Source organism: Ictidomys tridecemlineatus, assembly GCF_052094955.1.
Source record: "Ictidomys tridecemlineatus isolate mIctTri1 chromosome 8 unlocalized genomic scaffold, mIctTri1.hap1 SUPER_8_unloc_1, whole genome shotgun sequence".
Classification (NCBI taxonomy): domain Eukaryota; kingdom Metazoa; phylum Chordata; class Mammalia; order Rodentia; family Sciuridae; genus Ictidomys; species Ictidomys tridecemlineatus.
In genome coordinates, this window is record NW_027520958.1 from 161133 (window position 1) to 187889 (window position 26757).

Sequence of the window (26757 nt, forward strand, 5' to 3'; positions counted from 1 at the left end):
GTTTTTATATATAAACATGTCAGGGGGAAATTTGTGCTTGTGAGTTTCTGGGTTGGAATGGTGGAAGAGAGCAGCCAGAATTACAGATATGGAATTTCTGGGCTTGACTTTCTCTAACTGAAAAAGATTAGAAAAGTAGCAAATAAAAAGCAAGACCTCACATTCAAGGTTATATTGTTGATAAAACATAGATAAATAGTTAGATTTTAGCTATAAAAGTAAAGGACATTTGACCACTACTTCTTCCCACAAACTAGAACTTTACCTTGAGGAGGTCAGAACTAGTGTTTAACATTTTAAAAAACATTATTAAACAATTTCATTCTTCTGCTTAGTAAAGGAGACCTTATTCTCAACATAGAAGGGGAAAATTATGCAACATCTTAAAAAACATATTAGACTCTAAAACTTTGTTCTGAAAACAAATTGTCTACTTGAAAATCAGAAATAGGAGGAAAAAATATTTTAAAAAGTTATGCTAAACAGAAATCCCTTGATTTTGTAGATTTCAAAATCTAATTCCATCTCTAAAGAGACCAAGAACAGTAGACTTTAAGGTAATATTACTTACAACACAACAATACCCTTTTATCCCTGACGTGAGTAAGAAGTGACTATAGCATCAACTCCTCACCATCCACCTCCAACTGGGAATGGGGACACCACTGACTTGAGATGTTTCCCAGCTGATTTGATTAAAACCCACTCTGTTACCTCTGAAGACCCCAGGACAAAATGACTGACCTCAGAATTGAGATTTTTCAGGCCATTCAATTCTATCCATGCATCTTTTCTCTTCAAATTCTTCACCGCTTCCTTTTTCTAGAATTCATCCTGCTTGACACATACCACCCATGCTTTCTTTACCACTTTAGTACAATGAATGACCTTTCTCTTCACCACTGTCTTCTTGCAGCCCTGACTCATGCCACAAAGCCTTATGGAATCTCTCTTGTGAACACTCTCCATCCCCTTCTGAACGTGCTTCTTTACCTTCTTAAACAAAGCTGCTACTCCCACAACGCTATTGCACCTAGGACAGGTGTCTCTTTTCCGCCCATCAGACACCTCAGAGCCTGCAGAGGGCATTACTCCCGTCCCAATCTTTGTATTCTCTCTCTCCTCTACAGAACTACTCACTGCTCCTTGATCCTCTTGCCCTCTATTGGCTATTTGGTCTGCTGACCTGTAGGGAACTGCTCCAGTTCTTTGGAAACTTGGATCTTGGCTCAAGGTCTTCTTTTTACCTCTTGTGCTCTTGTAATTTTGAGAGATTTTAGTATCTGGACAGGTGATCCATCCTGCACACTAGCATTATAGTTTCTAAAATTCCTAACTTCAGCCCCATTCAAACCTCTTTGCTTCAGTCACCCATTGTCATCCCAGGGAATTGTGTCATTTCTTATTTCTTCCATTCAAACCCCTCCCCATCAACTACCATTTCCTTTCCTTTCCATTTCTTATATTCTTGCTGACATGTCTTTTTCTATCATTGAGAAGAACAGATATCTTTGAGGCCTCTCTTCCCTTCCAACCTATGAAGACCTTTTGAACCATTTTCTATTATCAGAGTTCATGATTTATCACCAAACTACTCTAGCTAGCATCTCTGAGTTCCTAGTGTCTTAATTATTTTACACAACTAATAAGGGAAAACTCTAACCTAAAGCAGTGCTAAAATTCATCATATCTATTTCTATTCCTGGGTGACCTACACACAATACCCAGTTTTTTTTTTTCAGAGAGATCACTGATTAGTTTGAAAAAATAAAAATGGTAAAAAAACTATTAATTAAAAATGTGATCTACTGCTAGAGAGAAATCAAAGGACTATCACTTGGATTTACCATGAATTCTCATTTCCAAACTCTGATAGGTCCACAGAACTGCCAATAAACCTGAAAAGGAATCCTCATTAATTATTTATAGGTCATTGATTTCAAAATATTGTTTGTCTCTGTTTATTTCCAGTCCTAACACAATTTGCCAATCAAAGGTCATTTTTTGTCATAAACAACATTGCCCCAAATAGTTTCACTTTTACCAGGCTTCCAAGGGAACAGAGGTAGAAAGTCAACCAAATGTCAGCTTCTCATGCAGAAAATGAAAGGTCTTTATTAACTCTTTTGCTACACAACAATCACATTTTTAATTAATAGTTTTTTTACCATTTTTATTTTTTCAAACTAATCAGTGATCTCTCTGAAAAAAAAAAAAACTGGGTATTGTGTGTCTAACTCCATATTACATAGGTATTCAGTAACTACTGTAGAATCAGAGCATTTGAAGAAGACTTAAAGAGTTTTCCTGAACTCTCTAGGGGTCTAAAATTAATCCAGAACTGAAAGAAAAGTTTAATTTTGAAAATCAGAAAACACTGGTTTCAAAAAATATGAAATTACTGTCTAAATGTCATGCTCTGATTAAGGAAACAGAGGTATGAGATACACATTAGTAATATTTTCTGCAAATATGATTTAATATTTTGGAAAGTTTTATTATTTAAATGGGTCATTTAAATTTTAACATGTATTTACTTTCTATCATTGATGATAAAGGCTCTAGAAGATATTTCCATGTTCTAATGCCTGGAGCCTGTTATATAAACAAAAATAAAATGTGATTCAGTTAAGGATCTTGATAAAAGAAGCTTAATCTGGATCATAACTGTAGACTTAAATACAATCATATACACCCTTATAAGAGACAGGTAGATGGGGCTCTGAGACACATCCAGGACAGGGCAATGTGAAGATGGAAGCAGATATCAGATGGATGTGGCTATAAGACAAAGAATACCAGGGGTTGCTGCTAGCCTTCAGAATGAGAAGTGGAATGGAACAGAATCTCTAGAGGAAGCTTGGCCCTGCTGACCACACCTTGGTTTCAGATTTCTGAAATAAATTTCCATTACGTTAACATCTCCAACCCCCCCAATTTTTGACAATTTGTAGAGCAACCACAGAAAACAAAAGCAATTTCAATTTGTGTCAGGCATAAGATAAGTTTCTGCAGAAATCAAAATTTTTTTTAAGTGTGTTTGGTGGCTGGGAAGGGGTTAAGTACATGTTCCCTAACAACCATGCCCTTTCAATTTAGTCAGGAAGGCTAATATAGAAATTTATGTATTATAGTGCATTTTGGTTTTCATATTGAAAACAAATATTTGAGCTATGGAAACATTGAGAAGAGATCTAGTGAATTGTATGGAGTCCAATAAGGCATTTGAGAAGGTAACTTTGAGGGCGAGTCACCCTTAAAATTGACCGTATTTGTCAAGCAAATAAAGTGGAATGTGGTATTATGGCATGTGTGGCCACATGGAACAGCATCTGGGAATCAAACAATTAAAAGAGCCTGATAACCAGGGAAACATGAGCAAATTTAAGTGGATCACATGTGGTAGGGGAATTGATAGAAGATAAAATTGAAATGATAAATTATAAGGCAATACATTATTCTTTAGACAACAAAGAGTCACTGGGGGTTTCTTAGCAAGAAACCAGCATGCCCTGATTTCTGTTTTAAAAGATAACTCTGAAGCATTTATGTGGAAAATTCACTTAAGTGGAATAATTCATTCTCCTGATGATGCCTAAAAAATGAAGTGTTACCTTACTAAATTGGTTCCAATGGCAGGCAATGAATTTTCATTTGTTTTGGCAATAAAGTGGCAAGCTAGTGTGCTTAAATCCAACTATTAGACAGGTCATTAAAACTTCTTTATTTGGCCAGAAAGGAGTTTTCAGAACCTTTCATTCCTGAGGGAATAAGTAGATTCAAGTACGGGGCCTCAATTTATTTTACGAAGGTTTATTTTAAAATATCCAAAAATTTTTTTTAAGAAGCAAAAGTCTGGAAAATTAGCCTCCCAGAAAAGATTTCTTCCATCCTGATTTTTTCCTCTCTAAATACTGAGTAATACACTCCAAAGACAATTGAGAGTCAAAAAAAAAAATCATTATGGCATCATGGGTGAAAAATCATTAATCTAATTGAGTCCATGACTTATTTTTTCCAGAAAAGAGAAAAAAATCTAAGAATACTGCTAAGGACTCATAAGGGATAATAAATGCTGATCTTAAAATATACAGGAAGTAATAGAAACAAGCTGCTTCTGCTAATCAGTGGCTAACTTGGACCAACAATGATCTTGCAGTTCTCAATGTGGAAGTGAAAAAGTAAAACTACTTCCTGAAGTAGCCACAAGTAAGTGAACAGAAGTTAAAGATAAAAATCTACATTTTGTGGGTTTAACAAATAATTCAGAAATGCCAGACCAAATACACATTTTGAAGCTGTTCTGTCCATCCAACTTGAAAATATTTGTTACTCAATGGGCCCGCTTTTTAGGACTGCAGTTTTTAAGCCAAATGTTGATGATTGACCAAGGATTACAAAAGCAACGGTCTTGAATTTTCAGCCTTAGCACTATAGTCCACAAAACTGGACATATACCCAAAGGTACAAAAATGGCCATCCATAAAAATGTATTTCAGAGACATTTTTATTTTCAATCATTAAATCAAAACATAAATCTCTGCTTCATTTTTATCCTTAATCAATATAGCCCAAGTCAAATAAGAAGCCAGAAATTATCTGAGAATATGAACAATAAACATACCCAAGGAAGTCGTTTATTTTTACCTGTATATTTTAGAGCTACCAGTTAATTGCTAACTCTACATTTCATGTTTTCTTTTTCTGACCCAAATGTCTTCCTTTTTGTTTTCATTTAATGACTGTGAATGTACATATGGCAAGTTCAGTGAATGGACAAAAAGATAAAATAATTGTTAATGAATTTATTGCTATATTTTGTACTAGTGATAAATCTGCTTATAAAACTCATGACTCCCAATGGATGTGTGAATGGAAAAAGTAATGTTGTTTGAAAAGCAATAAATATCTGCTGCCCCACAGTCTATGGACTTTGCACGGAGCAGAGAAAAAAGTAAACAGTCCTCGCTCTCCCAGTCAATAAATCTAACTTGACTGCTGAATCAAAATTTTACAGCCAAAGGAAACATTTGTGATACAATAGTAATTCTTTAATAAAAGATAATGGCAAAGGTGTTGATAGATATGCATCAGCAACAGGATGTTGAACTCAAAACCAATCTGACTGAACCACTGTTTCCCAGCAAAAGCCCCCCACACTACAAAGGATGAGTTCATTCTAATCTTGAGCATACTTCTCCTTAATTCATTTAATTGTTCTAACGATTCCTCTGAAGTTCAATTGTTATTATAGTGCTTACTATGTACAAAGCTTTGTAAGAGATGGCAGGTGTGCTCAGAGTAGAAACTGTGTAGTATGGGGGCAAGGTGGGATCTTTGGAAACCCTACCCAAAGATTACAGGTCAATTATAACTCCTGTGTACCTGGCAGGGTGGGGGGATAGTGTGATGGAAGGAAGCAGGGGACAGGGAGGAGAGTGAGGAAGGTATGAACAGTTCTCTGATAGATTGTTTTTGACCCTCTCTCATCCTGAGATCTGTACAGTTAGAATTATCTTAATTACAAATCCACACTTAGATGTAAGCATAGAAAATATTTATATCAGTTCTTCATAACTCTACGTCATTCTTCCAGAATCATCAAAAAAGGCTTCTGAGGTAAGTATCTGAGGTAATTTTGGATTAAAGGATCTCAAAAGAAGAATGTGCAATTTGACACTCATTTCCTCAGGAAAAGATTCAAAAAAAAAAAATTTTGAAATGTGTTTTCAAGGTTAACAGGATGTTTTCCAGATAAAAAAGTGAATGAATATTCTATACCAAAGAAAACATATACCCAAAGGTGCAAAATTGGCCCACCCATAACTAGGGAAGTTGGCAGAGAGCCTGTCCTGGCCTTTAATTTCCTGTAGGGTAGTAGCCTTCACCTCCTTCCACAGGGTGATGTCCCAATCTATTCTTCGTGGGATGCTCCACTTTTTCATTTTCCTGGTGGATATTTGCCATGATGATATTTTTTTTCTAGTTATTTTCTGGGCTTGTCCTTGCAGCTCTCCTCCTCTGACTCTCACTGTGAGGTGTGCCTGCTGCAACACTGAGCCCTGCAGACCAGCTCAGCTTTCCCCAGCCTGAAGCCAGCTTGCTCCCCAAATCTTTATCCCCAAGAGCTTATCTCTCACTCTGATTGCCTATAAATCCTAGCAGCACCTTGTTTTAGAAAAAAAAGTATAAGTTTGGAACTGGGAAGACTTGGATTTCAATCACTGCTGGGAAATTAGTAGCTTACTCTCCAGGTCTGTTTCTTCCCATATACAGTTGGAAAAGATCATGCCATTTTACTCACATTATTCTGAAAATTAAATGAGAGAATGATTCTTGAGAATGTATGGCATATATTTATGACTTTTTAAAAAGTTGGTGTCTCCTTACAGTATGGAGAGAAAACTCTATAAAAAGGCAGATATTCAAAAGCAGACCATCCTGGTGTGGAATTCCAGCTTCCAAGTATGCTAGCAAGATGATCTTGGGCTCCCCCCTCTGATCCTCTGCTTTCTATTAATAAAATAGAGATAATATAGCCAATCTCAGAAAGTTATATAGATGAGATAAATGTACCTCTCCCATTGTCTGGCACTTGTGGTTCTCCTCTCCTGAATATTCTTCTCAACACTTAGGAGAATATGCTGACAAGGACACTTAACCTTTCCCACCCTAACTGACCTCTTCACTGTGAGTTATTTTGTCCCCATGTTCAACACCCTGCATTTCTGGGCAAACTCTAGCTGTTCCTTGCCTTTACCTCAGGGATGTTAACACCCAAACATATTCTAAAAGTCACATAATAAATAGAAAGAAAACAGATGAATTTTACTTTGTGGCTCTTCTTAACACATAGTAAGTGGCACAATTAATGGATATTGATAATGAGTTCAATTATTAAACATTCATTATTAAAGACATAATATGAATCAAGATATTTAAATCCTTTCAGCAAGACGTCAATCTAGTGGGAAGAAAGAAATTATCCCACGTCCATGCATGATACATAACCACATAATTTATTTATCTTGATAACCTTGAAAATTAAGTAGAAGTCAGTATCCCCATATTTATACCAATGAAACTGGGTCTCACAATAGTTAATGGGTCCGAAATCATCAAGAAATAAAGGTGGTATTATCTTGAAATAATTTTTGTGTTTACTTTAAAAAACAGTTGCCTATTTCATCAGTGTGCAGCTCTTTCCTGTGTAATAGTATCACACATTTATATGTGCCATTCTAAAATTGCCTCTACCCTTAAGAAATTTTTATACTTCATTGAGGAAAATAACCCATTATATCCTGAATTTCATGGTTTAGCAACATGACACAGAGGTCAAGCAAATCCATAGTAGGAAATAGTATTCTTGGTTCCTGAAGTCAAATTAGGAGTATATTCAACAAATCTATCTTAAAATGGTCAGAATAGCCCTTGAAGCAATCTTCAGCCCCATAAAATGGAATCAGAACTATTTCCAGACTTGGATCCATCATGTCATTAATGTGTCTGAATTTTAGTAAACTGTTATATTTCCAAGACTTTAATAGACCAAGAAACTCTTTTGAAAACTTGCAGCAATTCAAATGATCTACATATGTACAAGAAACAAACTTTAATCCTATATTTGAAGAAAAAATTCAAAACTGTGAATTAACATATAAGCAAAAATGTTTTAGGCACTTAAACTCTTGGAAATGATACTACTATCTTGACTGTCAGTCTAAAGGGAAGATTCTATAAGTTATGATCATATTAGAAATGTTGATAAGGGGCATTTTATGAAATTGTTTTTAGACAGAGTAAACTCATAAACTGAGAAATGACTAGTTATAATACCTCTGAGAAGTGAGTAATTAAGAGAAACATGAAATCAGTTAAATTACCCTCTTCCATTTTTAATTTTTACTCCTATGGAAAGTCCAAATATGGTTCCAATCAATGGGAGGAGCTCTATGAACTCTACCTTTGCAAGTCTAATTAGAAAATTTTTCAAAAATCCCACAAAATAGCAACAAAAGTAAAATCTGTTGAATAATATAGTTTTTTTCTTCAAATTATTTTTCCAATTTCTGTGCCAAAGCAAACACATGGTACGTGTTAGTCAGCTGGGTCTGCATCAATTCATCAGTTGCATAAACTGCACTGATTTTAGTGCCAAACCTATTACACTAAATCCCAATGTTTTTAAAACCTAACTCCAAACATCCTTTTAAGCTTGCTGAACATTCTAAATGTAGCTTAAATGTAAAATATTTTTAAAACTCATTTTTTAGGAACCTTTGTGAATATTCCTCTTGGATAGATACCACATCATAAGTTATTTTGGTACCTGCTAACAGAAAGGTAAAATATAGACCTTTGTGTTTTGGCATACAGTAGAGAGAAGAGGAAAGCCTTATTTTCTTTGTTTTTGTTAAGATTTTATTTAAACATTCCCCAAAGCAATAGGAGCTATTAGAATAATTTGACAAGAAATGTTATCAGACGTTTGGAATTCAGGATTTTAATGCACAAAAATATACTTCATTCTTTCTTCCACAGAGCTATGTTACTGAAAAAGTCTCTCTATCATAAAATGTAAATTACTCATTCATCTTATGATGCTCTTAACCTTTTATGTAAGGAATATAATATATGCTGCTGTCTCTGGTTTTCAAAAATAAGGCTGATTGTGTGGATTAACATCTTGTTTATGAGGTAAAGAGTCCTAAGGAAAAAATAGGTTCGATTATCTTGTTTAACTCTGGAGCTAAATATCTGAACTGTGGTGTTTCCCTTTCTTAGCATACATACATATGATTCTAACAGACATTTGACCATGTGGAATCTGGTAATTGGAATGGTGTACAATGTCATTGAATACTGTTTTCTGGCCAACTTATAGTTTCAAGTTATTGCTACAGAAAAATTTAAGAAGTATAAGTACACTTCATTTTTTAACATTTTAGCTTACTTTTTTAATTGTAATGTAAAAATAACTTGAGCATCAATGATAATTTTAATTAATAATTCTTACTTTTCATGAATGTATCAGATATTTTCAATTATTATTCCAGAAAAATAAATTGTAACAATTTATGCTTTCTGTACCAGATCTCAGCAACAAAACATGAACTTGAGCAGATGTCTGACTCTGAAGCTCTTTCTGTTAATTGTTAATATTTGACTTTATCGCATACTAGAAAGAGCACTGTCTACCTTTTATATGAAGAAAGCATATTTAAATCATTTTCACTGATTTTAATGAATCTTGATTCAAAAAAATACACTACATGTACTGATTCCCCCCCTTACATTTTGCCTTAAAATATTCAAATCCCAAAATCATCTCTAAACAGACTTATTCCAAGATTTTTGGTTGACATTATGGTGGATAATATTATAACTTTTTAAAAAGGTGTCTTTTTACAAAATGCAATTGTAACTATTTACTCCTAAAAAAAAAAAAATAACCTTGGTAGTTAGTATTTGCTCCCCAAAAACCAGTTTGCTGATGGGCAATGCTGCCAACAAACAACTGTAAACTTCCTCTCTAAGGAACTTCATTTTAATGATAGCACCTTTGTGGATTACAAAGTGACATTCCATTTTTAGTTACACCAATACTAGTGTGAGAACTATGCTACTATGGACTAATGTGGGTCTTCATTTCAAATGAATTTTATATTGCCACAGTGACTGGAGGGATATTATAAGTAGAAATCATTTCTAATTCTGTATCATATGCAAATAAATAAGATATTATTGCATTTTAATACTGACAGGGTAATTCTTTGACAGCAGCATCATAAGTTTTTTAAAGTCTTCATAATTCAGATCTCTGTGGGAAAATCCAATATCCTTTTTGGAATAATAACTCAGAAATGTAATTTTTCAGTCACTGAAAAAGACCTTTCAGTGGGCTTGCAGCTATTAGCATTAAAAACATGGAATCACTAATGCAGTAGTATGTATCTACTTAAGCAATACAGGAGTTTAGGAAAATGATCAGATGAGAATCTAACAATGGAAAATAATGTCTTATCAATATTTAATTGATGAAGTCCACTTTCTCCTTGCCTATATCAAAAATGTTTTAAATTCCCTGGACTCATAGTTTAGGGGTGCATAGTAAGTACAAAGTTTTTAGTTGTTCAGGCTATCAGGAGTCATAAAGTGATTTTTGTCTTTAATTCCATTTTACAAACTGTGTAAAATGAGCTTTTTCATCGTATTTTAAGAAGCTTATGGTTGCTTTGATGATAAGTGAATAGCATTCCTATTGTTAAATCATCTTGATTTAGGTATAATATTGTATATGCAAAGTCTAAAATTTTATCATTTAATAGAAATTTAATTGTATGCATACTATGACTAGGTCTTTGAAAAGGATGAATATATTTTTCAGTAGCACTATGGAAATAAAACTTTTTGATAGTAAGTCATACCACTAAAATCAGTGCTACCTATCTGAAAATGAGACTTAGCCCACACAATGTATTTGTAGCCAGAAAGCATTTTGAGAAGAAACGAAATTCATTGAAACTTACAAATGAGGACATTTCCTGAAAGTTTGGAAGTTTTGGTACATATATAACTTTCATGTTTTGAAGATTGACTTATAAGACTATATGATATCAAATATACTATTTTATCTCAAAAATAGTTTATTTACAATTGCTTGTTTAATAAAGAAAAAAATTAAATAAGAAACATATAATCGTCAGTCATGATGTCAGATGCCTATTATCTCAGTGTTCAAGAGGGAAGGCAGGAGAATTGCAAAGTCAAGGCCAGCCTCAGCAACTTAGTGAGACCTTGTTACAAAATAACATTAAAAAAAAAAAGTCTGAGGATGTGACTCAGAGGTAGAATGCTGTTGGATTCAACTCCCAGTACTGGGGGAAAAAAAAAAAAAAAAATATATATATATATATATATATATATATATAGAATAGAATTAAAATCTTCCACATCTCAAACCACTACTCACTTTCATAGGAATTTTTTATTCAGAAAGAACAAATGTTTAGGTTTATTAGAGTATATATAAATATAATAAATATAAATATATAAATGTATATATATCAAATATTTAAATATATAAAAGGTATATTTAAGTCTACATTAGATTCCAAAGTGATCTTCACTTAAAGAAGACACAGATACATAAATGATTAAATTACATAAGTATGTAAAAGTCTTCAATAAAACAGTAAACACATATCTGTGAGTATAAATAACCTACCAGATAATATATGAAGGAATTAAAAAAAGTTACCAAAGCCAAATGTTAGGGTATAAATAAGGGTTTGCCAACAAGCACAGGATGTAATTAATACAGGACAAGGTATTAGTGTTTTAATTTATAATGTACAAGGTAGAATCTTATGTATTCACATAAGATAAAGACATTATAGATTAAGATCTTAGAAAGAAAAATAATTGAGCCATAGTGTACAGGACAGATTTAAGTGAATAAAACCTGGAAGGCTAATAATTGGACAACTACAGTAATAGAAGTTGAAAGAATAAAGTTTCTTGAAAATTAATATGACATATAGTATGACAAGTTCAACTATATAAAAAGACTTTTTCATCAAAGTATAGAATATAGAGAATCAAATATATGTAGTAGACACTTAAATATATATTTTGCCAACAGATGATGTAAGAGAAATTGAGATTTCAAGTGTTTGTGTGTACAAAAGGAGCTTAGAAAAAGACTTAAGAGTAATGTCCAGATGAAGTGAACAAGTATGTCATAGACACTAAAAAGAACATCTCCAGAAATTCAGTGGTATCAGATACTACAGATGCATTTTGTGGAATGATATGTGGAAACGTGCCACCGAGTTTCACACATCAGAGTGAATGAAAGCAGTCCCAGTAAAGTGGTGAGACTAGAGACCACACTGTTTTAGATTAAAGAATGAAGATTCCTTAGAAATATAAACTCAGAGAATGGGGTGATGTAACACTTTTATGAAATTTCTCAATGAAAAGAAAAATGACAAAAGTGTAACACAGCATGTCAAGGACAGTTTCAAAGGCTGGTAAATGCCTAAACAATAAAAGCAGCAGCCAGTGGAGGTTAAGTGACTAAAGACTCAGAACAGAGGGAAGAATTTATGAATTGTGATCCTGATGAGGAGGGAAGTAAGAAGAAGCCATAGGTATAGTAAGATATAACAAAGGCGCTTGCCATGCACCAGGAAGTAGTATTCAGAGTTTTTCATGTTTTAATTAGTGCAATTTTTTTAGAACTTTGTGAGTCTGCATTACACCTACTTCAGAGATAAAGAAACTGAATACAGAGAGGTTGGCCAACTGGACTAAATGGTAGAGGAAAGATTAGGATGAAGGATTTAGTGGCTAGTGTTCTAACCACTATACTGTAACTATTCTGGGGTCTTCAGAAATAATGTGAAATAGGTCCTCTAAAATAGGAGAGAAGGGACTAATAGGTAATACCATAGGTATGTCAAGTAGAGGGGAAAGAAGCTGAGGATGTGTTCATTTGATAACCTACTTGTATTTTCTCAATAAAGTAGTAGACAATAAAATCTATTAATGATTAAGCATTTGGTGATAGGGTAAAATGTTTAAAGAAAACAGTAAACTTTACATACACCAAACCAGGAAGTTTAAGAAAAATTGTGACCATTAACTATTGACCTATTTACCAAATAATATTCTTGACATTATCTGCATCCTTAGAGAAAACCTTATAAGTTAGAAATTATGATTCCCATTTTACATACTTAGAAGCTGGGCAACAACAGTGTTCATAATTTGCTCAAGATCACCTAGATATTAAAGTGCTAAAGTAGGAATTTTAATCAAGGTCTGCTACCAGTCTCAATACTTTTTAATTCTGCCACACCACCTTGAAAAGAAATGGAGAAGGTGATCACTAAGGGCACGGGTAAAAGCCGAAAGTTGAGTAGCCATATTTTGTATTAAACAACCTTCCACATAAACACAGGCAGTTTTTGAACCAAGAATATAAATAGATAGTGACTATTTCTTTTCATTGTGGTAGGGAACTAACCAGTTGGGTTAGGATGTGGAAACACAAGGGGTAGAGGGGAAGAGTAGAGCCAGGAAGGGATGGTTGAACTAACAGAAAGGGGATAGGTTGAGGACATGAGGACAAATGGCAGGTTCAGAAAATATGGAGATATGGAAGGGTCACATCCACTGAAAAAAGAGTTAGAGCTTTTAATTTTAGGTTTTTGAAGATAAAGGAGTTCAATAAATTTTGACTAGAAACAGAGCTTCCCAAACTCTTAAGCGGCTGTTTTATGGCTTTCAGACTTTTGAATGTATCCAGAGATACTATTGCTTTGCTTTTTTTTTAGTTAATTTACTGACACTTCAAAGACTTCATAAAAAGTTATTTCACCTATCATTTGCCAAAAGCTTCAATGAACAAAATTTTGTTCCTCCTTGAGTATTGATGTTTCATGTTACATGAAGTTTTGTTTTATTGTTTTATTAGTTCCGTTTTTTTTGATGTCTCAGGATTTTATTAATGGTGCTCAGTTCTTCATCTGTTTTTGAAATTCCACTGAATTGTATGCCAATATTTTCATTCCATTTAGTGACTACACAGTCTAAAGTGAAAGAAGTATAACCACCCTGCTTGGCCAAATCAACCATTATTGTGGAACTTGGGAGTGCAAAGCACAAACACTAACTTCCTGCTTCTAGAACTTGGCTTGACACTTCTACTTTCTGGTAAAAACTATCATTAGAAGATCATAAGCCTCACATTACAAATCATTTTAACTCCACATTCCAGGATATTGCACCCAAACAGCAAGTACTTTGAGATTAACATTCCAGTATTAACCTCAGCTTATCTACAAACTAATACACAAAATTTACTCTCATTAATTGCAAGTGCCAAAAAATCTGACCTCTTGAAGTCTCCAAGGTGAGAGATCTTGAAATCACTGCTTGAATGATCATCTTGATTTACTGAGCAACCTATTTTAGTTGGGCTCAAAATTCTGAGTACTGGGTCATGGTGATTTATTGTGGGCTTTAAACTAGGAACAATCACTGATAGGATCTTCCATAGTAAACCAATAGTCTTAAATGACATATCTAGTCCAGCAGATGTTGTGCTACATAAGCACACATATCAATGTTTATTAGCAGAAATGCACCCACATATAATAAAAAAGTGGTTCTGCATACCCCAGCACCACAAAAGAGGCAAATGTTTACAAAAATACTTTAAGAGAAATGGTTCTTCTTTATGTATTTTCCTACAAGCATAATCAATATAACTGGGTGACAGCTGACATAGGTATCTTAGGCTTTTACATTCCATCTCCCCAAATATGCCAGATAGTCTTCTTACACTGATTTTTATAATGTTCTGCCTTGCCTGGGTTTTAAATATTGCAAGGAAATATTTTTCTGCTCCTCTCCTTGGAAGATTAATTTTCCTTCCATGTTTAATGCCATATTCAATCCCTTAGATAACTATGTATATTATGTATATTTCTTTTTCCTTTTTTTCCATACTGGGGATTGAACCCAGGGATGCTCAACACTGAGCCACATTCCCATACCTTTTTTTTTTTCTATTTTGAGATAAGGTCTTGCTAAGTTGCTTAGGGCTGAGTTGCTTAACTCTAAGTTGCTGAGACTGGCTTTGAACTTGCAATTCTCCTGCCTCAGTCTCTTGAGCCATTGAGGATTACAGACATGTGCCACTATGCCTGGCTTACATATATTCTTTCTCACAGCAAAATTTTTACTTGTACTTCTCCTATAACAATATAATAGAATTTATATCATGAAATAAAAATATATGCCATCTACAGCAGATATTTTAAATAAGAAATAAAAAGATTTTTAAAAGAAAACTAAGATTTTTTTTTTCAATAGCAACTGTTTTTCTGGGTTGTATGACATAGAAGGATATATGACCTACTTGGAAATATTTTTTTAAAAAAAACAGATTTTCAAGATTGTTTGAGCTATCATTATTTCCTGGTACTGTTCATTTTTATTTTCTTTGTTCTTATTTTCATTCATTTCCCACTATTTGGCAGCAGATTCAACCAACATACTTTTTCTGTGATCTATAATTTTCTTAGTACATTGTATAACTGCAAATCTTGGCACTGATATATTTTATATTGGGACAAAACCCAGAAATACATAGGGATGTGTGTGTATATGTGTGTGTGTGTGAGTGTGTACTAGTTACTTTATTTAAATGTTAAGAAAATTATATTTCCAAGGAATAGTGCTTATAATAAATTATTCAAGGTACTTTATCTTGTAAATTAATTTTTTGGACTAAATCTGATTTACAGAGGAAAGTATCCGTTGGTGACTACACATCAGCACTCTCATACCATAACAACGCCTTTATGCATTAGATAATGGAACTGGAATGAATAGTTTCATAATGTTAATGGAACTATCTTTACTCTGAAGCTATCTGACAATATTAACTGTAGGGAAATATTTTTTCCCCTAAACAGCCATTTGCCATTAAACTAAACAGTGTAACTTCACAAACCAGAAGACTAGGGAAAGGGAAAGTTTTTCAAATGGTATATTTGGGCTATGAGATTAAGAGAAGCAAGACAGGATTAAAAGGCACAACCCACGCCACATGAGTAAAAATGGGAAATGGTGTTGATTATTGCTTCATACAAGCATGTGCTTTTCACACACACTACAGTCCAGATAGATTACGTCTAACTAACCTTCTACTTAAAGGTCTGTGACTGTGGCTTCTCCATCTTGAGTTGTTGCTATCTCTCAGGGTTTCCTCAGCTTCTTCAACTTCTCTCCTAGATATTGTACATTTAGACAGCCAGTTAGTAAAAAGAAAAAGTCAAGGTTATGGTGCAGGATGTTTAATGACTGGTTTAGTAGTACTACATATCACTCCCACCTATACTCATCTGGTAGAATCAAGCAGATGACCTAACCCACTGCAAAGGGGATTGGTAAGCTTTGCCTTCAGAGTGCCCATGAAGAAGTAATGGGATTGAGAAGTGTTGTAGTTTAAACTGTGTCTCCCTAAAAGAGGTTAAATTTCTAACACCTGATATCTTGGCATATCTTTAAGGTCTTTGCAAAGGTAAATCAAGTTAAAATAAAATTTTTCACATAGTTTACTAATCCAGTATTACTGGTGTCCCTAGAGAAAGCAGAAAATTTAGACACAGAGACAGACACAATTAAAAAAAAAAAAACAGAAAAAAAGTTTACAGAGAATGTCTGACACAACCAGAAGCTAGGAGACAGACCCAGAATAGATTATTCCTAGTGTCTTCAGAGAGAATAGAGCCCTGTCATCACCTTGATTTAGGTTTCTGGCCTCCAGAATAGCAAGACAATAAATATATTATTCTATACCATCCTGTTTGTGACTCGTTGTTATAATCCCTCTAGCCAACTAATACAGTGAGATGTTGCTGCTTTCAGTCACACTTCCATTTCTAAATCCCAGGATATCTATTTAAAAAAAATTCTCAAAGAAATCAACTAATTAAAATTCTGAGTAAAATATTTATAAATCTTCCTTAAGGGCATCAAAGAACTGACAATGTAAGAACATAGGTCAAAATGTAAAGAAAGTCATTAAACCAGAACATCAGAGCAGTAAAGTCAATTTGCTTTGAAGATGGTTGAAATATAAATAAACTTGACCATTTATTTTAGCAGAGCTTCAGGGTAAGAACAGAAGATTATGCCTAAAAGCTAAGCAAGTTTGAGAGTCTAAAACAGATACTTGCAACAGAAATAAAATTCAAACAACATATATACATTCAAATGGTCTAATAAACCCATTTGAAAATGTTAAAGTAAAAAAAATTTAATAATATGCTAAAGTCAATATTTTCAAAATATTTCAATAATTAATTAGTATAGAATTTATATATTAAGTTCATTACATTTTTTTTGCACTATAACATCAAGATATGCTCTGTAATTTATACCACATATATCAAGTCTGACCAGCCACATATCAAGTGTTTGAAAGCCACATGTGACCAGTGATGACAGTATTTGATAGCACAGGTATAAATGGTCAAATTAAAAGGCAAAAATTATCAAACTGTATAAAAATACAAGACCCAACTATATCCTCTCAATAATAAATAATCTTTTAATAAATGGACTAAAAGCAATTAATGTAAAATGAAAGGACTTTCACTTAGAGAAAAAGGAATAATATCCCCATAGTGATCATAAAAATGAACAAGTAATTCTCAAGACCTTGGACTCAGTCAATGGAGGACAGCCTCCTTGAGATCCATGGCAGCCACAAACATCCAGCTGCCTGCCTGAAGGTAGTTCCCAGCAGCTGTACAAGGTGGGGCTCCACTTGTGGCCCAACAGTCTCTCAGTTGAGAAGATAGACCTGAGAGCCAAGATGAGTTTAGACAATTAAAATTCACGGGGCCAATAGTGGAGAGGTCAGGGGTACACTTAAAGAGAATTTACAGAAAGAAACCACCTTGACGAGGGCACATGCAGGGGCTTCTTATAAATGTAATTTAAGGCTTTGAAGGAGAGTAGAGTGAGAGTAGACACCCGCACCCAAACAAAAAAGAAGAAAATAAAGAAGAGAAAAAAATGGAAATTTTTACAAACTTAATAAAAACTATTAACCCACATGCAAGTAACACAATGAAACTCTAGCACAAGACACATGTAGAAAACTACACCAAATCAAGTCATCAAATTTCTTTATCAATGATAAAGAGAAAAATTTTAAGAACCCAGAGCAAAAAATAAGCTTAACATAAGGAGAAATAAAGATAAAAATCACCATAGAAATGTCATTTCAAGCCATAAGACAATAGAGCAATATCAACGAAGTGCTAAGAGAAAAAGAAAAGGAAAGGAAAGGAAAGGAAAAAAGGAGGGGGGGGCAATCTAGAATTTCTCACCCTGCAAAAGTGAAATTGGAAGAGCATCAACACTGAGAATGCGTTGTACTTTTTTGTGGGTGGATGGGAGATTCTTTGATACAGAACCCTTATTGATTCTTGAAAAATGGTCCTAAGCAAGGGATGGTTATTTTTTTTCTTGAAAATTTATAAATCAGATATTTATTAATTTCTGGACTAGATAATAAGAATTGATAATGTTTGTCATTGGAAAAGGAACCATTCATTACAAGGTGCAATGAATATTAATAAAAGTACTAAAGCTGCTTTAATGGGGGTAATAGCATCTCATTGCTTTGTAAATTGGAAGAATTTACTTAATAACTGTCTTGCACGTTCTAAAACAACATCCATTAGAAGAATAAAAGACATACATTCTAACTCACAAAAAAAGCTTTAAAAAAATAAGTGAATGATTCAGTTTACTTCAACTATACTCACTTTTAAGTCAATAAACCTTTATTTATTCTTATTCTGCATATTTTAAAGGGAAATTACCTATGTGGTCTCCCCTTTTTGATCAGAGGATAATGACTTCAAATATTGAGGCCACCCATTCCACTGTTTCTTTTTCAGAATACTTAAAGAACTGCTTTTGGCTTGAGACTTTGTACAAATAACAAAAGGATATACTGAATACTGGCCCCATGTTTGAAATGGACAGTTTATTAAAAGTCATTATATGTAGTGTAATAGCTTCAAAAAAATATTTGGGAATCTATTTAACAAAAGAGGTAAAAGATCTCTAGAATGAAAACTACAGATCACTAAAGAAAGAATTGAAGAAGACCTTAGAAGATATCTCCCATATTCTCGGATAGGCAGAATTAATACTGTCAAACTGGGCATACTACCAAAAGTGCTATATGGATTTAATGCAATTCCCATTAAAATCCCAATGAGTTCTTCATAGAAATAGAAAAAGAAGTCATGAAATTCATTTGGAAAAATAAGAGACCCAGAATAACCAAAGCAATCCTTAGCAAGAAAAGTGAAACAGGAGGCATCATAATACCAGACCTTAAATTATATTACAGAGTTATAGTAACAAAAATGGCATGGTATTGTCACCAAAACAGACATGTAGATCAATGGTACAGAATAGAAGACACAGAAACAAACCCACATAAATTATATCATACTAGACAAAGATGCCAAAAATATACATTGGAGAAAAGATAGTGTCTTCAACAAATGGTGCTAAGAATATCGGAAACCATATATAGCAAAAGAAAATTAAACCCCTATCATTCACCTTGCACATAACTCAAAGTGGATCAAGGATTTAGGCATTAGAACACAAACATTATGCTTAAATAGAAGAAAAGGTAATGTTGGCTTAGAAACCAACTTCCTTAACAAGACTCCTAAAGCTTAAGAAGTAAAATCAATGGGATGGAATCAAACTAAAAAAGCTTCTTCATAGCAAAAGAAACAATCAAAAATGTGAAGAGAGAATCTGCAAAGTGGGAGAAAATCTTTTCTGCCTGCTCCTCAGATAAAGCATTGATCTCCAGGACATATAAAGAACTCAAAAAAACTTAACACTAAAAAAAAACCAAGAAGCCCAATTAATAAATGGGCCAAAGAACTGAACAGGCACTTCCCAAAAGAAGAACTACGAATGGATAACACATATATGAAAAATGTTCACCATCTCTAGCAATTAGAGAAATTCAAATTAAAACTACACTGAAATTTCATCTCACTCCAATCAGAATGGTAATTATCAAGAACACAAGTAACAAAGGCTGAGGATTTAGCTCAGTTTGTAGAGTGCTTGCCTTGCATGAACAAGGCCCTGGGTTCAATCTCCAGTACCACCAAAAAAAAAAAAAAAAATACAAGTAAAAGAATAAATGTTGGTGAGCATGTAGGGGCAAAGGTACACTCACACATTGCTGGTGGGACTGCAAATTTGTACAATTACTCTGGAAAGCAGTATGTAGATTCCTCAGAAAATTTGGAATGGAATCACCATTTAACCCAGTTATCCCACTCCTCAATAAATATCCAACGGACATTAAATCAGCATACTACAGGAATGCAGCCACATCAATGTTTACAGCAGCTCAACTCACAATCGCTAAACTATGGAACAAGCCTATGTGCCCTTCAACTGATAAATGGATATACACAATGGAATACTACTCATCCATAAAGAGAAATGAAATTATGGCATTTGCCAGTAAATAGATAGAACTGGAGATTTATCTTGCTATGTGAAATTGGCCAACCCCACAAAAATCAAAGGCTGAATGCTCTGTCTGATATGTAGATGCTAACTCACAATAAGGGGGTGGGGGATAGGGGTAGGGAAGAATAGAAATACTTCAGATTAGATAAAGGTGAATAAAGGGAAGGGAGGGGAATAGGAATAGGAAAGACAGTAGAATGAATCAGACATTACTTTCCTTTGTACATATATGAATACATGACCAATGTAATTCCATGTCACATACAACCAGAAGAATGAGTATTTATACTCCATATATGTATAACATGTCAAAATACATTTACTGTCATGTATAATTAATAAGAAAAAATAAAAATGGAAAAAGTAATTGTATATGCTATAGAAATAACATGCAAAATCAATGAAAATGTTATATATTAAATAATATTTCTCCCAAAAACTTTATCCCCAGAAATACTGAGTAAAACATCTTATCTTTGTCCACATTCCATGTTTCCATTGTTCCAGAACTAAGTGGCTTTTCATCCTGGTATATAATTATCTCACTACTTCTTGATAACAAAGTTAATATTCTAAATACAGTCTGTTTTTGAGCATCTCTGTTATAGATCTCAGATTTAGTGAATAAAATGTACACAAACTCTGTCAAGCATATTTTTATTGCTCTAGTTCTTTTACTAAGTTTTACTCTGTAAACATATGAATGTTGAAAATTCACAAAGTAAACTTATTTAAGCTAAAAAATTTACTTATTTAAAGTAAAATCATTTCAATAATTTCTACAAAATACTTTCCTTTATTTTAATGGTAAGGGTCTAGTGGATCTCTATAACTTCATATAGGATAGATGGGGTGCTGGGGGTTTATATTGCAGATTATTCTCTTGAAGGCAATTTTTTTACTCTGAAGAATTCACTTCTAAGTTTATTTACAGTTTTCTTCCACAAAAATATCCTTTCTCATCTTATTGGCAATTTCTTTTGAAAGTACAAACACAATTACAACAAAATAATGATATTTAATTTTCCTGACCACTGAATGCCTCTGATAGGTCTTTCAGTGGCAAACTGAAAGTTACTGCTAAGCAAGATGATACCACATTAAAACATGGTCATAAAACCTGAACAATGAAATGAGCTACTAAGGAAGGGTGCAGGACATGTTTGATGAGAATGGGGATCGTGATTTAAGCATGAAGTCAACTTTAGGGAAGAAATTTTGATAGTCTCATTTAAGGTTAGATTCTATCTTCTCTCTGCATCTCTTAAGGTGGGGAGAAGAACTATATCAAATAAGCATGTGAAATATCATAAAATGTATTTGTAATGTATTATGTTGTATTATAATGGCAACATCATACAAACATGAAAAAACAAATGTAACCACTTGTAAATTTTTTATCATAGTTTGTAGGTTTAAATTTTGAAATGAGTACTATTGTTCATTACTACTAACTTTTTCCTTCACTCAATGTTTACTATATTACAAATGAAAAAAACAAACATGTAAGATATGCTACAAATGTGTACTTATTAGATATATATAAGACAGTGAAACCCAAATTATAAACAAACTATGTAAAACTTCAAAGATTGTGTATTTCTGGTTCTTCCCTATCAGTCAACAACCGAAAGCAAATGTGTGAGACATTTTCAGTAAATACAGAAAATACAGCATTATTTATTAAAAGTATCCAGTGGAGAACATCTTGATAGAAAACATGAATACACTTTTCAGGTGGAAATGCTCGATCTCTTGTGTTAACAGACTGTCTGCATTCACCAGAGGTGCTCTGTGGCATCAAAGCACAGTTTTTGTTTAACTGCTTGATTGCTTATATATTCATTCAGCTGAAGTCACAGGGTTTCCATCTAAGTTACATGGCATGCACATAGCATCATAGACAAAATTTGCCTTTGGGACAGAAAACTATAGGGCAGCCATTCATTATCAAATTATTTGGCTCATTAAATAATTAATTGATTAAATGTTTTTTATCTTGTCCTCTGTGGAATATTTTAGAAAGATCAAGATATATACAAGAAGGTTCCTGCCTTCATGAAGCAAACCAGTTAAGGAGATATGATAGGAATAATAAGAGGATAATGCAAAACAACAGCACAATAAGTAGTATATTAAGTTTAGTTAATAGGATTCTAGTAGAATTGCTATTTAAGACAAAACCAAAAATCATATCATATTTTTCCATTGATTTAAAAAGGTATGACTTTCTAGACTGGAGAAAATCTAACGTCTTGCTGCCCTTACAAGGAGATGATGCTGTGTCTTGGTGACAAGTTCTCTCTCATTAAGTAGATTTATCTCCCATAGTGAAAAACTGTCTGACCCTCCAATCTTTATAAATGGGGTGGTCTTTCAATCAATGTTATCCATTCTAAATCCTGCAGTTAGTATTATAGCTCTTCACCATTGTATAAATTTGACTTAGTGACTTCTAAGCTATGAATTTCTTATTGTGCTATTCCAGACCAGTTTAAAATGGAAGGATATTCCAACAAATTGTTTATCACATAAAACTTCTATTTTAATTTATACTCTGCATATTGCTATCAAAACTGTGTTATCAGGTTTCTTTCAATTCAATTCATGGAGCCTCAAGCCATTTTAAGAAGGATGCAGGATTTTAACAAATGTAAATTAAAATAAATTCATTTCAAATAAAGAATCTATAGAATAGTGATTTTAAATGTTTACTAACAAGTAAGAGAAATAAAATAATAATTTTCCCAGTTGTCAAAGGAACATAAATCCACAGAATAATATCTGACATCAATAATACCAAGGTAGATGTTGAAGAACACAATCAAAAACAAAGCCTTGTCTACATGAGGGGTGATTGGGAGAATGCTGTTGTACATATACACACACTATTTTCTCTTAATTATTGAAACTGAATCATCATAAACACTAACAGGTATAATTGATTACTCTAAAAAGAAATCTAAGACCTGTAAATGAAGGAAAGATAAAATTAGCTCTCTGATTCCCAAAGCATTAGTCTTTGGTTCCCACCATAAGTGACATACTTTAATAGATGTGTATGTTTTGTGAGACAAAATGCACTAAGGATTTTGAAAATATGAAACGTTAAAGAAAGCCAATTTGTATTCTTTTTAAATTATTTGAGGGTAAACATTCTAAGAGATCAAATTTCTCTATCGCAAGTGCCTTTATTTAAAAAAAAAAAAAAGACATATGCAAGCCATAATGAGGTTTGGGGGAAACCCCAAACTCTTTAAAAACCATTTTGCAACTTCAAATCAAGGTCCAATTAGCTGTCTAGACAGACATCAAGGCACATCTCTAGAACAGCCACTATTGTCAAATTCCTTCAGATGGTTCTTGTAAATGAAGTCAATGTAGGCCAAAATGAAAAATTCTTAAGATGATTAAAATAAAGTTCCAGCTCCTAAACTGATCTTTACCAAATGCAACAAATATATATATATCTTTTGAGAAAAAAAAATGAATTTGAGCAACATAATCATTAGGATTTAGTTTACCAAAATATCTTCTGCAATAATGTATCAGGAGACTGAGGGTACAATGATTAAAAGATGCCAAGAACTGGTTTAAAAAAAAAAAAACAAGAGAAATAAAGACCTGGTGATTTTATAATAAATTGGTTATGTGAGCCACTGGACATGAATTTGTTGAATGTAAATTGGAAATACAGCAAAAAGGGATCAGCAAGCAAAGCCAAAATCCACTAAAAAGACATCCGCATTGTCTGATTATCTGTTACAAGAAAGAAAAAGAAACCTACTCAGACTTCTTGTGCAATAAAACATAAAAGGTCCATGTGAAATGAGTGAAAAAAGACAGAATCCTGAATAATCCCCACCCAATTATCCTTAAGCATCCTCTGCTATTATAGGAAAAATGAAATCATTAGTTTTTAGTCTACATATATAAACACTCAGTTACATCAACCTCCCACCCACTGAGTTAACCCCCAATCTAAACACTACTTTCTCATTTTACAGAGAGAAATTCAAAGATTAAGTTTCAATCTCCAATTATCTTAGCAAATTTTCCAAGAAACTAAAACATACTTTCAAAATAAGGTAGGATCTTAGAAACAATGAAGGATTTGCATCATTTCAGTTGCTTATTAAAATGTTAAAATATATTTTGGGTTGTTTGGTTATTGTTTGAGGTCACTTTTAATATTTAAATTGTTTTATTACAAAATGTAAGAATAAGGAGTTAATATTTTAAAACATGATTGGAAAAACTCACCAGTGATCTTGATAAGTAGAATGTTATATTTTAACTAAGGGAAATATTGGCAATTACATTAAAGGAAATGCTTATTTAGTTCTAGAATAAACCAGCTGTAAAGGCATAACTTTTAACAGTTCAGACCTTAGCATTCTAGTAAGAAAGAAAGAACTGACATAAGACCTGAACCAACAGCCTTCCCTAGACCCTCTCTCCTTGCCTGCCAAGGAGTTTTTCTGGTCACCTAATATTAACAACCATTTTTAATTTTCCCTACTGTATTTAAATCTTCAACCCAACCACTCCCAAATTACGCCACATTACCCATTTTATTATTAGCAAGTGATATGGTCTACTTAGCAAAGGAACTTCAAGCCATGAGATATGCACCTCAACTCCCCATAGTCTAGAAACTCGCTTGTATCTGGGCCCCTCTCTTTGCCTCACCTACTGATAAAATAGTGTTTCTCCCATACCTAACTCATCACCTCTTAGGTACTTCCTGTATTCTTCCCCTGTCCTCTTTTCCATCAATATTATAAACAGTCTCAAAGCTCTTCCACCTTTAAAACCCTCCCTCAATTCCCCTTTAGCTATTTTCCTACTTGCTTGACAGCAAAATTTCCAAGAGTTGTGATTTTACAGCCAATGGTTACCTTATCTTCTCATTTTTAAATTATTTTTATCTTTGATACTTGTAGTTATACATGAGAGTAGAGTATAATTTTATTTATTTATATAAATCTGGAGTACAAGCTACTCTAAGATCCCAATCTTGTGGTTGTCCTTGATGTGGAGATTCACTGTGGTGTATTCATACATATGCAATAGAAAAGTTATGTGGGAATCATCCCACTGTCTTTCCATCCTCCTCTCTTTCATACCATTCTGCAGACTGGGTTCTAGGCCCAACTGACTTCATATCAAACTTCGCCTAATGTCATCAGTGTACTCCACATTGAGAAACCCAGTGAGTTTTCAGTTTCCACCATGCTCCAGTTTTCATCAGTAAAAAAACAAAACAGCGCTCCACTCCTTTGTGAAGCATTTTTTTCTTTCGCTTTAGTAACTCTTGGTTTTTCATTTACCTTCCCATACTTTGTATTTTAGAGCCTTCCACTGCCAAATTGTTCTACCCAGGTTTCCAGTGTCAGAGGTCCTCAAAGCAAAGTCTAATGCCTCACTCCTTGAGTTCTTAGAAGGTATAGGGTTGATTTCGACAATGATAATTTTCTAGTATTAAATGGTATGAAGGAATTAATTCTTGACAGATAAAAAAATAACATTTAGAGCAGTACGGTGATTATTTCCAGGCCTTCAGGAAAATTGTGCCTCCCCAACCCTGATGCTTCCTTGTGGGGAGACCTTCATTAGAGTGATATCCTAGTCTCTCCATACAGCTTTAGGTACTCTGCTTCTTAAAAGGAGAACTCATCTGATTCCTGTAGAAGGAATTGTGCAGCTCAGACCCACCCAATTCTCTTGCCTTCTTTTCAAAGTCTGCCTGTTTGCCAAAATAAAAAATCTGATCTACCTTTCATGCCATACATTTAAAGAGTCAGGCCCTTATATGGAAAGTTTTTCATTCTTCAGTTACCTGTACTATGGGATAGAATTTGAGAAAGTCTCTTGACTTAACAAATTGTCAAGTTTTCCAACAGTTTTGAGTGAGAAAACTATTGTTTTTTAATGCTCTGATTAGCATTCTGTTTTAATTGATTTAGAATGGATGGGGAAAAAGATTTTCATTTATTAGCCATAAAATGCTTAGGCTAATGCCACACAAATATGATCTCTATGATTGATGAAACAAAAATAAATAAATAGATGCATACAGCTAGTGGGGGGAAATCTCAATATTTCAAACTCTCAAAATATCAAGGTATTTAACAGGTATTTGAGAGTCAGAATATTGAACAAATTAGAGTGATAGCCTATTGGATCAATTAAGATTCAATAAATGCATAGACAGGGAAAACTCTTTCTTTGGTAGTGTCAAATATGGGAGGAACAATGGTATTAGAAAGTCATCCATTTCCCACCATTAGAATAAGCCCTTGCTCAGGCAAAAAATTATCAATGAACACTAAGTGTAGAAATGATCAATAAATTGATAGGTTTGGTGAGGAACAGCATGTTTACATAGGGTATATCACTGACTCTTGGCCTTGTCACTGTGAATAACAGTCAAGGGTAGAATGTACTTTGATACATTGCCTGGTGTTCTCTATCATTTAACTGTATAGTATTCAATGAAATAAAGGGACTTTTCAGAAACACCTTTACTATGTAAAGAGATAAAATTTTGAGTTTAAAATATAATTCTAAAATATTCAGTCAATGCAAACACCTCAAGTTTCAAGGACTAACATATGCATAAAGCTAGGTCAACCT

General features: G+C 33.5%; 1 long non-coding RNA gene across 1 annotated transcript in view; it reads left to right on the plus strand.

Annotated features, from left to right (window-relative positions):
- The window catches only part of LOC110597434 (uncharacterized), a 313342-nt gene that overhangs the window by 32210 nt on the left and 254375 nt on the right, over positions 1–26757 (plus strand). Inside the window, exon 6 of the long non-coding RNA XR_013432301.1 lies at positions 4022–4209. This is a non-coding gene — a long non-coding RNA (uncharacterized LOC110597434). The remainder of the gene's footprint in view (positions 1–4021; positions 4210–26757) is intronic.